We start from the raw sequence: 13546 nt of genomic DNA, 5'->3' as shown, positions 1-13546 counted from the left end.
GGACTTCCATCGTAAAAGTAATCTATCCAGTGAGGTAGTGTACTGCATCTTCTTTTACTTATCTCCAAGCAAGTCTGATTCTTGAAGCTCACTTCACGGCATATACTGTAATGTCATTTATAGTCCACTTGGTCAGCCTCAATAGAAAAGATTTGCAAGACTGCAATGTGGTCATCAGTCCACATGTTCACATCCCACTATTGCTTAAAACAAGATACTTAACACGATAGTTGGTTTGATTAGTTGGTCCTGCAGAATCTATTTGGGGTCTGGAATTCAACTCCACCCCTGGCCTATTTTGTTTGGTCCAAAAAAAATTTAATAAAATTTTGTTAAGTTTTAGGCTTTTAATTGTTGCGGGCTTTGTCCCCTCCCCCCAACCACCATTTTAGAAACATGATGGCAGATAAAAGCCAAATGGCCCATCCGCAGTAACCATTATCTCTTTCTCTCTCTGAGAGATCCCATGTGCCTATCCCAGGCCCTCTTGAATTCAGACACAGACTCTGTTTCTACCACCTCTTCTGGGAGACTGTTCCATGCATCTACCACCTGTTCCGTAAAAAAAAGTATTTCCTCAGATTACTCCGAAGCCTATCACCTCTTAACTTCATCCTATGCCCTCTCATTGCAGTTTCCTTTCAAATGAAAGAGACTTGATTCATGCACATTTATATTACATATGTATTTAAACATCTCTATCATATCTCCCATCTCCTGCCTTTCCTCCAAAGTATACAGATTAAGATCTTTAAGTCTGTTTTGGTTTGTTCAGTCTGGTAACTAGGGATGTCCAAATGTGGTGATATGATCTGCTTGTCCTTAGAGAAAGCAAAACTAATCACTTGTAGCAGTGTATATAGTCTCGCATACCCACCTATCTCCCTTAGAAGTTTTTTTTCTGTTAGCTGTTGTAATAGACAGGCTGGTCCCAGTGGTGATGGTGGTGGATAGGAAGTTGCATGCATATGTGTGGTGACAGTTCCAGAAAGAAGCAGGGAGATTGTTCTGCTCCAAGCTTGATCAGATGGTGTCGCCCAAATGTGATGTGTGTCCTGCTGTCCTCGGAGAACATCTGCAATGGGTAAGTAGTTTTTTTTTTAAATATATGCAAGCAGAAGGGCACAGGATTGTACCTACTATATTAGGAAACCTCAGAATATGGAAATGGGCTATTTCTCATTGAATGTTTCTTAAGACCACATATCTGACAGGTAGGAAGAATGACCTGGCAAACAAACTGAGTCAAGTTTTCTGACACCATAAGCAAGCACTAAATAATGATTTTCATAGGGTCTTTTAGGAATAGGGAAATCTTGATAGATCATTTCCCCACTACATGCTTATAAGAAAGTTTCTCAAGTTTTGTTCTGGGATAGGGTTGCATGGTAAACTGTCCTCATATGCTTTCCTTCTGCTTTGGGAGGAGGGTCTTCTGTATAAACTTCCCCCTCAATATTCACGGGGGTTAGGGGCAAAGCTGACCCACAAATAACAAAAATTTGTGAATAACTATAGGGAGAGAGCCGTGGTGGGTCAGTTGGTCCCAAGTAAGTTGTAGAGTTTTTTAAAAAGTAAGTCTGGGAGGGGGGGAAAACCTTGCGAATAATCGAGGTCACAAATGCTGAATCTGTGAATATTGAGGGGGAAGTGTACATATTTTCTAATTCTGCTGATAGCAAAAACCATTCTGAAAGAACTGAAGATTCATGATCTTCATAGTCCCTTACTGACCAAAACATGTATAGTTCCCCCTTCTGTTGGATCCATCCATGAGAAATCCCGAGACGAGAGTGTTTTCCAACATTGATTATGCAAGAGCAGGGCACACTGTTGCATCATCCCAGTATTGAGTACCTAGCCCTCACAGCTTGGATGTTGCAAGATTAACATTTGCTCCCCTTAATGTGCCTGATCTTTTGTGACAGCTCTTGCTGGTTGCAAGAAAGAATTTCAATAAATGGGCCTATGGGTTTAAATGGAAGAAGTTTGCCATATGGTGTGATGGCATAGTTCCTTTAATATGACCCACACAAAAACTTATGGACTACAAAGGTTGATTGAAAAGTAATGAGACTACCACTGTTTTTCATTCCAAGAAGTAGATGTGGCAGTGCTGTGCTGGTTCTTGTGAAGCTCATACATCGACATTTCTGAGTCTGCAGTTGGACTGCCATAGTCTTAATTGTTGTCCTGTCACAGTGAGAGAAAGAACTTCATATGTTTTGTCATGGCAAATGAGGAAGATGTGTCTGAGAGAGTACGCCAGAGGTGTGTGATTGAATTTTGTGTTAAACTTGGAAAGAGCAGTAATGAAACTCTTGATATGGCAAACATACAGTGGTGAAACAATTAGCTGTGTTTCATACTCTCACAGACATGTCTTCCTCATCTGCCATGATGAAATGTACAAAGTTCTTCCTCTTACTATGACCCAACAATGAAAACTAAGGCAGTCCAGCTGCAGATTCAGAAACATCGATATATGAACTTCATGAGAACCAGTACAGCATTGCCATGTCTACTTCTTGGGAAGGAAAACAGAGGCAACCTCATTACTTTTCAATCAGCCCATGTACATTCAACACCAACTTTGTCTGGGTACACTTTAGTGCAGGTGTGTCAAGTCCCTCTTCGAGGGGCGCAATCCAGTTGGGTTTTCAGGATTTCCCCAATGAATATGCATGAGATCTATTTACATGCACTGCTTTCATTGTATGCAAATAGATCTCATGCATATTCATTAGGGAAATCCTGAAAACCCAACTGGATTGCAGCCCCCAAGGAGGGACTTTGACACCCCTGCTTTAGTGCACCTAGTTCTTGTCACAAGGAAGGAACACTCTTCTCTGTACTGCCTTTCGCTGTTTGCTTGATGTGGGACTTTCTTTTGTTGAAGTCTCCTATTAAGCCTCATATGGTGTCATGGAGCTGATGAAAGTGACTTTTAAGCCCCTTTATATCTGCCATTTGGAAATATCTGACTTAGAAGGTCCTATTTTTGATGACAGTTACTCCAACTTGCAGGAGAGTGAGCTCTAGGCCCTAGTGACTAAGGGTAATTTTGTTGTTTTAAGAAGCTGATGCAGTGCTATTACTACATTTTTTGTGATATTTTATTTGTTTTTTATACCAATAAACTTTGCGACTTTGAACTCTTGGAGTCCAGGAACTGGTTCCACATATCTTTTCTTCTGTGTTACCGTTTTTTCTGTGGTATCAAGGTCCACTTCTGTGGTAGGTAGGACTGTCTTTGTGACGTAGACCTACCCCACAGTGTTGTTCTGTATTTGAAGCAGACCTGTAACATGAACATCTGTCCATACATTTACCTCACATAATTATCTGGAGCAGAACTCCTGATGCAATAGCAGGTTTGGTCAGAATTTATTTGGGAGGGCTTGGAATCCAATTCCATCCCCTTTATACTCTTCTCTTTCAGTGCCCGACTGCCTTCTAAAAATGTAAAATATGGCTTGTTGCCTCTGAAAAAAATATTTGGGCCGCCTTGTTCACTATGTATATTGGTTTTCTCTCTTTCTATTGAAGGCAGTATATATCCCATTTGTCAGTATTTAGCAGTCCTGCTTGTCATTGGAGGAAATGAAGTTATACAATGTACCTGTAATAGGTGTTTTCCAAGGATAGCAGGACTTAAATTCTCCTCAAGGAGTTGTATTTCTCTAGCTTGTAATAGACTGAGGATGTTCTGTGTTACAGTGGCAAATGTAAACAGGCAGGCATGCATGCATAGTGAGCTTACTCAAACACTTCTAGAAAAGTTGCTAGGGAGTTCTTCTCACATTGGACTCCATTGGCTAGAGAATGACACAGGAACAAAGTTTGTCCCCATGCTCACCATGTTCCCTCCCCACAAGTTTTGTTCCTGCCCCATCCCCCTGCACTCTGACCTCACGTTTTGTTCCTGCCCCATCCCCCTGCACTCTGACCTCATTTAAACAAGCCTCAAATACATATGATTTTATATTTAAATCATAAGCCTTAAACACTTATGATTTTATATACTGTTTATAAATCACAATTATTATACAATCCCACTTTATTCCAGGATTAGTGGGTATTGTGCAGCCTGGCCTGCCAGGAGCTGTAGGAAACTTCAAATGATAGAAGTCTTGATTCCATCCTCTGCTATCATATCCTGGAGCATGCACCCTGAACCTCAGTTTTGTAATCCTTCATGCCAGACTGTAGCTTATCTCTTCTGCTCGTGTTTCATTTCTAAATTTTCAGTACTTTTCTTTTGGATAATTTTTTGCTGGTTTTGCCCTAATGCTGTACAGGGACATCCTTGCGATGGGAGATTGCAGACTCTTGGAGAAAGTCTGTTTCTGGGGGGTTCCCTGCTCCTGTAGAAAGCCCCCTGGTCGGCCTGCCTATCAAATCGGGGCTCCGGGATCGGGAGCTAGCTCACCCCAGGTTCATCTGCTAGTGGGTGGAGCGCAGACTGCGCAGTTCCGTGGAGACGCGACTGGGAGCAGGGCTGGACTGCATTCTTCCGCCAAGTGGTACAGTGTCTAAAGGTGGTGTAGGTCACTGGTCATGGTGGTTGGGCCGGTGGGGCAGTCGTAAGATTTGAAATCTAGCTTCCTGAGGCTTTAGATCTCTCTACAATGCTGTTCCAGCATTGCCTGCCATTTCTCCCATACAGCATAACGGAACAGCGAGTACTAGCTTGTTAGCCTGGTTTGGTGATTTTGGGGTTCCTCAAAAGGGTTTTTGGAGTTGTTTCCCTGAATGCTCTACCTCTCCCCACCTCTAAAATTGGCTGTTTTCCAACAGTTCCTGTTCTTGTCCCGGCTGTTTTAGGGCAACATTGGCACCTGTGGTAGCCATCTTGGATTTTCCTGATTTAGATAGATGGGGCCACTATTCCCTCTAAGCTGAGTGAGAATCAGCCACCTATAGTCCTGCCAGAGGGGGTACTATCATTTTTAATAAGGAGGGACAAGTTAGGCACAATATTGAAGCACCACCTCCTACTGGCAGCAATGCAGTTGGAGGACTCCTGCTCAGCTTAGAGGAAACAGTTTATGGCAGGGGTGTCCAATGTCGGTCCTCGAGGGCCGCAGTCCAGTCGGATTTTCAGGATTTCCCCAATGAATATACATGAGGTCTATTTGCATGCACTGCTTTCATTGTATGCTAATAGATCTCATGCATATTCATTGGGGAAATCCTGAAAACCCGACTGGATTGCGGCCCTCAAGGACCGACATTGGACACCCCTGGTTTATGGGGACCACTGTCTTCATGAGAGAATGTTAAATCTAAGGGCTTCTTAACATTTAGCAGGCATTAATTCTGTTAGCACACACTAAGCTTTACTAAAAGACCCCTAACTAAATTAGCACACTAATGGTTAGCAGAGTGAATATATGCAAATTAACTGGAAAAAAAATTAGTAGGGTTCAATATACAAAGCAATCAACCAGGAGGGGCTCCTGATCTTTTAAATTACATATACAGGGCTAGCCAGGGATATTTAGCAGTATTTAACCAGACAGTTCTGTTAAATATCACTCTAACTACCCATGCTGAAACTGGTTAGTTTTGGATGGTCCTGGGGAAGAATTAGGGCAGGGTGGATAGCTAGCAAGTGACTGCATAAAGTTAGAACAAAAAGAAGGCTGTCCTAACTTTATGTGGCGAGAGAACCAGGTGCCAGTCTGCATGTCAGCTGGTGCCTGGTTAAATTCTAGGTCCTGGCCTGAAGTGTTACCAATCCACAGCCTCTCTGCCCCCTGGAACAAGTTGAACCTCCCCCCCCCTTCCCACACCTGAGCAAGAATCCCATCCTAGGCTCTGCCCCTAAGTTTGTATGTACTTGCCCCCACACTCTCATAATAGGCCCCATCATTCTACCTAAAGTCCCTGATAGTCTAATGGTGAAGGAGCAAACCTGACTTGCTCCTACCTCATGAAAATGGCTAGTTGCCTAAGTGATTGGAGAACTGGGAGCTCCTACACCATGCTGAGAGACTGAAGAAGAAAGAGGGAATAAGCTGTTTGCACCTGGCAATTCCACTTGGGCAAAATTCAGTACCCATTTATACTTTCTAGTCCTAGCACCATCTTAAGGCTGTACAGAGAAAACACTGCTGCGGTCCCCTGGAATAAGCAGGTCCAGAAGAGTTTCTAGTTGATGCTACTACAGCCTAGAGCAGTGTATCTCAAACTGTGTGCTGAGGCACACTAGTGTACCTCCTGAGATTTCAAGTTTGCCACGGCAGAGAGAGGGGCCTGCCAACTGACTTCCCTACACGGTACAGCGCCAGCGATGCCCGATTCACCGAAGGCCTGCATGTTTCCACCTTCTCTCTAGCGTCCTCCAGCTTCCTCCCTGGCCTCCCGGTCTCACCTTTAAAACTAATTATAGCAGACTGCAGAGGATCGCCAGTAGGTAAAATGATTTATTTTCAATATAGTGATTGAAATGTCAGTTTTGAGAATTTATGTATATTGTGTGTTTATGAAAAATGAATGGAAAAAATTGCATTACAATTAGTAAAGGGGCTGGGATCTAGGACAGAGCTTGGGTCTGTGGTTGGGGTACTCAGTTTATATTTGGTTTTTTATAAATCTTTATTCATTTTAAAGCTAAAAATAAGTACAACACATTATACAGACATTTTACACTTTAACAGCACTTAAATTCTATCAACTTATATTTCACTAGTGTTTTAGCCCGTTACATTAACGGGTGCTAGAGTAGATGTCTGTCTGTCTGTTTTTGGATTTTTTTTATTTGTCTCTCTCCTTGGATGCTGTCATTCTTTCTGTCTGTGTCTTTCCCTGGCCCCCTGTCTCTATCTTTATTTCTAACTCTATCCTCTTCCCTCAATCCTGCATGTGCCCTTTTTTCTTTCTCCTCCCCACTTCCTTCCAACGTCTGCTCTCCCTGTCCTCCATACTTCCATTCAGTGTCTATCTCCCTCTCTCTACCCCTTCCATCTACTGTTCACCCTCTGTCTTGCCCCTTCCATTCACTGCCCTCTCTTCTCTTTCCATCCAGTGTCCGCCCTCTCTCTGTTCCATATGGCCTCTCTCCATTTCCTCCTTCATTTTCCCTTGGTCTGGCATACCTTCCTCCTTCCCTCCATGCCCTGCCATTTCTTCTTCCCTCCAAGCCATTCTCTCCCCCTCTGCTCCCTTTCCTCCTTGAACTACTTCATCGGGCAGCAGCAGCAGCATTCACAATTCATTGCTGTTGCTGGCTTCAGGTCTTCCTATCTGGCGGGTCCTGTCTTAATGAAAACAGGAAGTAGGCAGGACCGGCCAGAGAGGAAGGCCTGAAGCCGGCAACAGCAGCGAATTGTAAACGCTGCTGCTGCCTGAAGCACCCGAGGCAGACGCTTCTCTCCCAGCACAACCCCCGCTGACTCTGCGACCCTCCCAGCGAGATGACTTTAATAACAAACCTCCCTCCAGCGTTGGCAGCCACAGCACGTTAAACAGGCTGCTTCGTGGCTTTCTTCTGCCGTTGAGTCCCTCTGTCGCGTCATTGATGACGTCATCAGTGATGCAGCAGAGGGACTCAACTGCAGGAGAAAGCCGGGAAGCAGCCTGTTTAGCGTGCTGCGACTGCCAACACTGGAGGGAGGTTTGCGCCGGTATGTGCAGAAGAGGTATGTCCCTCCCCCTCCAGTACATGTGCAGCACTTTGCGCGGCGCATCCTCCCACGATCCTGAGTCGGCCACAGCACTCGAGTGTGGGCCCTAATCGTGCATCCGCTCTCCTGCCTGCCACGGACCTACGGATCACGCAGGTAGGAGTGCGCATACGCGGCTAGCGTTTTATTATATAGGATGACAAATACATACATCATCCCCCCCCTTTCTACATATCCAACAATTGCACTCAAATTAAGTATTTCCCCACCCCCTCCCACCCTCTCTAGATGTGTATGTTCAAAGGGCAAAATCAACAATCACTCCTTACAGAATCTTGTCAATGGCTCCCAAACATCCTTAAATTTCCTATAATGTCCCTGCTGTATGGCAATCATACGTTCCATTTTAAAAATGTGGCATAAAGATTCCCACCAGAAATTATAATTTAACTGATCCCAGTTTTTCCAGTAATTCAAAATGAGTTGTATGGCAACTCCCGTCATAATAAAGAGAAGTTTATTATTATCCCAGGACAAGCAGGCAGCATATTCTCACATGTGGGTGACGTCATCTACGGAGCCCCAGCGCGGACAGCTTTTCAAGCAAACTTGATTGAAGTTTCAAGTTTGCTACACTGCACCACGCATGTGCATGCCTTCTTGCCCACTAGAGGGTGCATCCCACCTCGTGGTCCTCAGTTCAGTTTTTTCCGCGGAGCCAGAAGCCCTGTGGAATTTGAGCTCTGCTATTTTGCCTTCTGTTGCCGCGTCCGGTGTATTTTATTCGGTCGTGGTACTTGATTTCTCTTTTCTTTTGTTTTGTACTACTTTAAATTAAAAAAAAAAAGTTTTTCTCTCCGTTCGGCTCCGGGGGCTCCCGTGAGCCGCGACCCGGCCTCCTTGTTCGGTCGGTTCGGTTTTCATGTCCCGTCCCTTGACGGGTTTCAAGAAGTGCACCCGGTGTGAGCGGTTACTTTCCATCACTGACCCACACCGGTGGTGCTTGCTCTGCCTTGGACCCGAGCATCCGACTGACTCCTGCGATCGGTGCTCCACCTTTCAGGCCAGAGTGCTCCGCCGACGCCGTGCCAGGATGGCGGAGCTCTTCGCGGTTGACTCCGCACCCGGGAAGGCCTCGACGTCGGCCTCGGCTTCGGCCCCGGCCTTGACCTCGGCCTCGGGAGCCTCGGCTTCGCCCCGTCCCTCGACATCGAAGCCTACTCCGGCGACCAAACCTGCCTCGGGTAAGTCCTCTTTTCCATCCCCGACTCCAGGGTCAACGAAGAAGCCATCTTCGGGCTCCTCAACGGCGGGTGAGTCGTCCTCGGCCCCGCCCAGGACTCCGGCCACTAATGCCCCGAGGGAATACTCGAGACCAAGGTCGCCCTCCAGGGAGCATCCCCCGGCCTCGGACCTGCCTACCATGGTCGGGATTCTGGCGTTCCAGGACTTGCTCCGAGCATTGATTGCCTCGGAGCTGTCTGGGGCCCTCGAACACTTGCAGCAGGCTTCGACCTCGACTGCTTTGGCCTCGGGGGCGCCGACCTCGGCGACCTCGGTCTCGACTCCCTCGGTCTCGGGTACCGGGGCAGCACCGACCTCGGCCCCGACCTTGCCCTCGACTTCGGCTTCAGGGGCCCAGCCCGAGAGGAGCGTAAGGCCCCGGGACAAGGTGCGCAGGGTGAGACGGATCTCCTCCTCCTCTTCCTCGAGGTCCTCCCGGGGCTCCTCGCCCTCGGGCGAGGCGTCGCCCAAGGAAACCTAAGCGTTCGCGAGGCTCTCCTCGACGACGTGGTCGCTCCTCGCCGCTCGGGGGCGAGGCCTTGCGGGTCTCGGAGCTCCGCCTCGATAACTCGAGGCTTCTCCGTTCCCCCGTGAGAGGGGGTTCGCGTGACTCCTCACCGAAGAGGAGGGGGCGTGCCTCGGTCCCTCGGACACCTGGGACCTCTCCCAGGGGTTCTTCGAGACGGAGACGTTCCCCGACCCCCTCGAGGTCATTGGATCTGGCCTCTTGGGACTCAGGATCCGGTAGGGAACCACGATATTCCCACGAGGCTTCCCCCTTCTGTTCGGCGGAGAGGTCGAGAACCCCCTCGCCACCCGCCAGACCGTCCTCCTTCTCCAGCTTCGTGCAGGACATGGCACGTGCCTTGGGTCTGGACCTCATGGCTGGATCTCAATACACAAAAGAGTTCCTCGAGGAGCAGGTCCTTCCCACTCCCCCAAGGGAAACCCCTCGGCTGCCCTTGAATAAGGTCCTGCATCAGACTTTGCTTAAGAACCTGACTTCACCTCTTACAGTCACAGCGGTTCCGTCCAAGATGGAGTCCAAGTATAGGACGATACCACCCAAGGGATTCGAGAAGGCTCAACTCTCCCACCAGTCTTTACTGGTCGAGCCTGCGCTCAAAAAGATGCAACCCTCCCGAGTTTCTGCGGCGGTCCCGCCCGGCAGGGAGGGTCGGACCCTGGACAAGTTTGGTCGTCGCCTCTATTCGAACTCCTTCATGGCAACCAGGGTTTTAAATTATGCCTTTACCTTCTCATCCTATCTGCATGGCATGGTGAAGGATCTGCCCCAGTATCGCGAAGCCTTGCCGGACTCCCGCAAGGAAGGGTTTGACAAGTTTATGTCCAACCTGTCTCAATTGCGCCTGTACCTTTTTCATGCTGTGTACGATGCGTTTGAGCTGGTATCGAGGGTGTCGGCTTTTGCGGTAGCTATGCGCCGGTTGGCGTGGCTACGCACCCTCGATATGGACCCGAACCTGCAGGAACGCCTTGCGGACTTACCTTGCGTGGGGTCCGAATTATTTGATGAATCCCTAGAGGCGGCGACCAAACGGTTGTCGGAGCAGGAGCGCTCGTTGGCCTCCTTGGTCCGTCCGAAACCTCGGGCCACGCCGCAGAAACCCTTCCGGCCTCCCCCGAGGCGGTACCCTCAGAAGTCGACCCCGGCTTTTTCTAGGCCACCGCCTCGGCGCCCACCTCAACAGGGTAGAGGGGGACAAGCGAAACCTCCGGCGCAGGGTCCGTCCAAACCAGCGCCGTCCTTTTGACGGGCTATGCGGATGGGGCCGGCCCCCCTCCGCAATCGCGCCGGACCCCCTTCCCATAGGGGGTCGACTCCGGTCCTTTTACGCGGCTTGGACCGAGATAACATCCGACGCTTGGGTGCTCCGGACCGTCTCCGAGGGCTATTCTCTCAACTTTTGGTCTGCGCCGCCGGAACAGTCACCGGGGGCTTGCCCATACAATCGGACCCAGCTCCCCATCCTCATGGCCGAGGCCAGGGCCTTGTTGAGGCTGCGGGCGGTGGAACCTGTACCCCCCGATCAGCGGGGGCGGGGGTTTTACTCCCGTTACTTTTTGGTCCCAAAAAAGACCGGGGACTTGCGCCCCATTCTAGACCTCAGAAAGCTCAACAAGTTCCTGGTCCGGGAGAAGTTCCGGATGTTGTCACTTCCGGTATTGTATCCTCTCTTGGAGGAAGGGGACTGGATGTGCTCCCTGGACCTGAAGGAAGCGTACACCCATGTTCCGGTGCATCCCACCTTCCGCAAATTCTTACGGTTCCAGGTGGGCGAGCTACACCTGCAGTACAGGGTCCTCCCCTTCGGCCTGGCTTCGTCCCCTCGAGTCTTCACGAAGTGTATGGTGGTAGTCGCGGCAGCCCTGAGGTCTCGGGGTCTTCAGGTCTTCCCATACCTGGACGATTGGCTGATCAAGGCCCCGACCAGGGAGGGGGTTATCTCAGCGACCCTACAGTCTATCACCTTCCTTCAGCGACTAGGGTTCGAAGTGAACTTTCCCAAGTCACAGTTGTGCCCGACCCAATCACTTCAGTTTATAGGCACAGTGCTGGACACTGTTCGCCTCCGTTCATTCCTCCCTCCTCCTCGGTTGGAGGCTTTGGTTCGGTTGGGCCGTCTGATTTCTCAGCTACCTGTAGTGTCGGCTCAGCGCATGATGATGCTTCTGGGCCACATGGCGTCTACGGTCCATGTCACTCCGTTCGCCAGACTGCACATGAGAATTCCTCAGTGGACTCTGGCCTCTCAGTGGCGCCAGGAGTGCGATCCTGTCTCTTGTCGCATAACGGTGACTCTTTCTTTGAGACGTTCGCTCCGTTGGTGGACCGACTCTTCGAATCTTTCCAGGGGTTTGCTCTTTCTCGTCCCTCCACATCGCAAAGTTCTGACCACGGACTCCTCGGAGTATGCGTGGGGGGCCCACCTCGACGGTCTGCGGACCCAGGGCCTGTGGTCGGCGGAGGACCGACGCTGTCACATCAATGTGTTGGAGCTTCGTGCCATCTTTCTGGCGGCTCGAGCATTCTGCCACCTGCTCCGCGATCAGGTAGTCATCGTGCGAACGGACAACCAGGTGGCCATGTATTATGTGAACAAGCAAGGTGGGACGGGCTCTTGGTCCCTCTGCCGGGAAGCTCTGCGCCTTTGGGAATGGGCGGTCTCCCAGAACATCTTCCTACAGGCGGTCTATATCCAGGGGGAACAGAACTGCTTGGCAGACAAACTCAGTCGGCTTCTCCAGCCGCATGAGTGGTCACTCAACTCCAGAGTCCTGCGCGAGGTCTTCGACCGCTGGGGGACTCCACAGGTGGATCTGTTTGCCTCCCCGGAGACTCGCAAACTACCCCTGTATTGTTCTCGGATGTACTCCCCGGACCGTCTAGAAGCGGATGCCTTTCTTCTCGACTGGGGAGGGAGGTTCCTTTATGCGTTCCCTCCTTTTCCCCTGATCTTGAGGAAGTTGGTTCGTCTCAAATCATCCAGAGCCACTATGATTCTCATTGCGCCTCGGTGGCCTCGTCAACACTGGTTCTCCCTGCTTCTTCAACTCAGTGTCAGGGAGCCTCTGCTTCTGCCTGTGTTTCCCTCTCTGCTATCTCAGAGTCGGGGTTCGCTGTTGCATCCCAATCTTCAGTCGTTACACCTGACCGCTTGGTTCCTGTCCCCTTGACTTCGGTCCCGGTTTCTCAGTCGGTGCGGGAAGTTTTGGAAGCCTCGCGCAAGGTCTCGACCAGGCTTTGTTATTCCCAGAAATGGACCAGGTTTTCCTCCTGGTGTTCCTCGCGTCATCTGGATCCGGATTCGGTCCCGGTGTCTTCGGTACTGGACTATTTGTTACATTTGTCTAATTCCGGCCTGAAGACGACATCTGTTCGGGTACATCTCAGTGCCATTTCGGCTTTCCATCGGCACTTGGACGGACGTTCTCTTTCGCTACATCCTCTGGTGACGCGTTTCATGAAGGGTCTAATCAATGTTTGTCCCCCTCTGAAGCCTCCTCCTGTCGTTTGGGATTTGAATGTTGTCTTAGCTCAACTGATGAAACCTCCCTTTGAGCCTATCGACAAGTCTCTCCTGAAATTTCTTACTTGGAAGGTAGTATTTCTGATTGCCCTCACATCTGCTCGACGGATTAGTGAGCTGCAAGCTTTGGTTGCGGATCCGCCTTTCACTGTGTTTCATCATGACAAGGTGGTTCTCCGCACCCATCCTAAATTTTTACCTAAAGTTGTGTCTGATTTCCACCTCAATCAGTCCATTGTCCTTCCTGTGTTCTTTCCTAAGCCCCACTCCCATCCTGGCGAGACGGCGCTCCACACGCTTGACTGTAAGAGGGCGTTGGCTTTTTATCTCCAATGTACCAGGTCTCATAGGAAGGTTCCTCAATTGTTTTTGTCCTTTGATCCTAATCGTTTGGGACATCCTGTTTCCAAGCGCACCTTGTCCAACTGGTTGGCTGCTTGTATTTCTTTTTGCTACGCTCAGGCTGGTCTTACGCTCCCGGGTCGAGTCACGGGGCATAGGGTCCGGGTGATGGCAGCTTCGGTTGCTTTCCTCCGATCTACTCCGATGGAGGACATATGTAAAGCTGCCACTTGGTCT

Source organism: Geotrypetes seraphini, chromosome 1 (genome assembly GCF_902459505.1).
Source record: "Geotrypetes seraphini chromosome 1, aGeoSer1.1, whole genome shotgun sequence".
Taxonomy (NCBI): domain Eukaryota; kingdom Metazoa; phylum Chordata; class Amphibia; order Gymnophiona; family Dermophiidae; genus Geotrypetes; species Geotrypetes seraphini.
Note: the sequence above shows the minus strand (reverse complement) of the source record.